Source organism: Belonocnema kinseyi, chromosome 9 (genome assembly GCF_010883055.1).
Source record: "Belonocnema kinseyi isolate 2016_QV_RU_SX_M_011 chromosome 9, B_treatae_v1, whole genome shotgun sequence".
NCBI classification, from domain to species: domain Eukaryota; kingdom Metazoa; phylum Arthropoda; class Insecta; order Hymenoptera; family Cynipidae; genus Belonocnema; species Belonocnema kinseyi.
Window position 1 is genome coordinate 583,066 of NC_046665.1, and position 3,450 is coordinate 586,515.

General features: G+C 36.4%; 1 protein-coding gene across 6 annotated transcripts in view; it reads right to left on the bottom strand.

Annotated features, from left to right (window-relative positions):
• LOC117180366 (threonine aspartase 1-like) overlaps nucleotides 1-3,450 on the bottom strand; it is a 277,126-nt gene that overhangs the window by 106,112 nt on the left and 167,564 nt on the right. The window lies entirely within an intron of this gene.

Sequence of the window (3,450 nt, forward strand, 5' to 3'; positions counted from 1 at the left end):
ACAAGTAATTATTTTCAAATTTTTTAATTTATCTGCTATATCATCAGAGATTCTACCTTACCGACAGTAGATCAACCCTCCAAACCATGAAGGCAGAAGAATATACACAATATCGATCAAGTTAAGAATCTTCAATAACAGAAAATGTTTAACGTCTTAATAAGACTAGATGGAAAATAATATTTTGAAATTAAAATTAAAATTACTTCTTGAAAAAAAGATCCTACTCCATCTTCACTCCATTAGGAATCGAACCACTAAACTTCTGACTTCCGGTCAGGTGCTTTTCCAATCAAGCTATTAGAGGGATCAGAATAAGAACTCGTTAGATTTTGGTACAAATTTCTACCAGTGGAGTGGAATATATCAGAGACTTTTTTCCACCCTTGTCATTGCTCTCGTGCAAGTTTTTACAGTAAGAGAATTGCACGGTTGAACAATGCAATGTAATCCCGTTGGAAGTGATAAGCGATAAGCGTTCAGGCGATCTGCTAAGCGTGAAGGCATCACACGAAGCGTGCATATGATTGCATATTATCTAGCTCCAAACATAAAATTCGATTTCTAGTATCCAGAAGCGTTGGGTTGTCTGAATCGGTGATAAAAATAGATAATTCACAAACGCATGACAAACACTATAATTTCGTTTGAAAGATTGCATCCCAAGAATTCTCCTTTTGTGTCAACACGTCCATCCCACCTGTAACGCTGAACGTTTAACAAAAGCACTCAGAAAACAAAATAAACACCTAGCGTTGCTGTTTGGCTTTAATTTGCCAGTCTTATTGAAGCAGTCTAACCCTTCAATGGCCACTGGGACATTGATGTCCCAAAAACGTGTTCAAAAATCCATAACTCCGTCAAAAATTGAGATAGCTTTGTTTTTTCGTCGGCATGAGCTACTTAAGTGTTTCTAGTGTCCAGAAAGTATCAGCATTCATTCACCCTCTTCGAAATCTATTAACTATAATTCCCAAAAGCACCCTGTTTTCGAGGAAATTTTTGTAGTTATATCGCGAATATAGTCGCAGCGGTACACAAAAAATATGGCTATTTGTGAAAAAGGAAAATCCCATAGTGAAGACCATACGAACGATTCAAGAAAGAGGGCCAACAAATTCAGCCCTCAGGGTTCGGTTCCTGGCGTGGTTTGCACCCCTTATTTAAGTGTAAACTTGCATTTTCATCCAAATTCGATGATAATTGGTTGGCGAAGGCTCTTGAAAATACTGATTACGATAAGAACCTAAAAATATATATACACCCTCCTGAGCTCAATTTAGGGGTAGTTTTCACCCCCTTAAATAGATAATTAGGCTTCCACAGGATCGATTTTCATCAAATTCGTTATAAAGTGAGATTCAGATGTGAAAACAATAATGCTCACGTCAAATTACAGAGACATCCCTTATACCAACCCTTCACATAAACACCACCCCTCAATTGAATGGATAGATATTGAAATTAATATTTTCCTTTTTCGTACGACTGAAATTAGCCTTCATGTCCGTAGTTTCCAGGGTCCACCGCGTGGAGGTTTCAGTATATTCACGAACGATCATAAATTATGATCTGTCCTCACCATAATTATCGATATCAAATGCTTGATTTTTTTCCAACGAGAAAACAAGTTTTCTATGCATTTGTACTAAGGGACAAAAATAAAACCCCTAAAATACATGCGAAGCTTTTTCTCTGGTTGAAGGTGATTCCTGTGGATGTTCTGAAATAATTTAAGTGCAAATATTCCTATCGAGAGTTCTCTAACTTCATTTTCTAACTTAAGGGTGGTTTTCGGCCTTAAGGTTGGTTTTGAGTGGAGTGAGAATTATGGTTTTTTTTATCACCTGAGACCCGTTTACACTCCAAAACAATTGTTACTTCGGATAGGAAGTGGGTGGAAATAATTCGGCAAGGAATCTAACATTTGGTGAGATAAGTGACTAAGAACGACTATGACATCAATGATCATCAAGTGACACTCAGAGATTGAGTATACCTATAACATGAATATGAATATGTAAAATCAGGTGGATTGAAGTGATGCAAGTGACTTTAACATGAAACACAATCAAATGATTATTGCTGACTTGAACTGACTAATCGGCGCCAAACGGCAACGCTGGGAGTTGATTTTGTTGTCTGGGTGATTTCTTAAATGTTTAGCGTTGAAGTTAAAGTGGAAGCGCAAGAACAAGATGAGTATTCCTTATAAGGTGTTTTAGACTACTTGCCTTAAACTGGCTAGTCCGAGGCAAACAGCAACCCTGGGAGTTGATTTTTTTCTGGATGCTTTCTTAAACGCTTAGCGTTGAAGTTAAGGTAAGACCGTTAAAACGAGATAAGTAATTCTTATAATGTGTTTTAGACTGCTTGATTAAAACTGGCGAATAAAGTCAAACAGTAACATTGGAATTTTAGTTTGTTGTATAAGTGGTTTTATTAAACGCTCAGCATTGATGGTAGGATGGAAGCGTTAACACAAAAGTAGATTTCTGTAAAAGGTGCTTTAGAGTGCTTGACATAAACTGGCTTATCAGTACTAAATTGCAACGCTTTGAAACAAAAGTAGCGTTTGTCAGGCAGAAAATCGGAAGTTCCAATATGACAACAAAAGACGCGAGATACGTAAAAAATGTAAAAGAAGACTTGTAGGATATTTTTCTTTATCCATACAAAATAATACGAAAACCAAAATATTATTCATAGAATAACAACGGGCGAATGAGAAAAACGTCTAAAAACACGATTATAGTTTTTTATTTATTTTAAGGTGGTTGAGAAAATATCAAAAAACGAAAAAATCGTCAAAATCGAAAGGTGAAAAATCGAGCGCGCAGCGCGAGTATCACGATAAGAATGTGAACCTTACGGCCTACAGAGCTTTGAGCAACTTGATCTTCCACTATACTTTATGAAGTAGAAAATTCAGAATATGAAGACGCATATAAATACTGCGTTGTTGACCCAGAAAGTCTTAAATTTAAATTTTTCGTTGGCCCGAAAAGCCTTAATATTATTTGATAGCCAAGAATGCCAAAAATCTGTATTAATATAAAGTCCCGGGAAGTCGAGAGGTTTTCCATAACTAGTCACTAAATATATAGTTATCATACTGAATTTATTATTATGACTTGTCTTTTAAATTATTTTTGTAAATCGGTGTCTCATTAATTCGGAAATCTCTTTCTTGTCGCACTGCAAAACTCAATCCCGAATATTTTGGTTGTCCTCTGAAATTGTCGCGACCGAAATTAATTAGTTTACCTATTATTTTCCGAATATTATTCGTAGAATTGTTTTAAATTAAATTGTTTTAATTTTTAATCTGTGAAGAAACTTAACCTACATAGTGGGACGATGGTCGTGGGGGCTAAAGCGTAGGCTTTGGACCCACTCCTTCGGCTTGCGGGTTCGATTCCCGCCTCGCACTCTGGAAGAGTCTCGGTG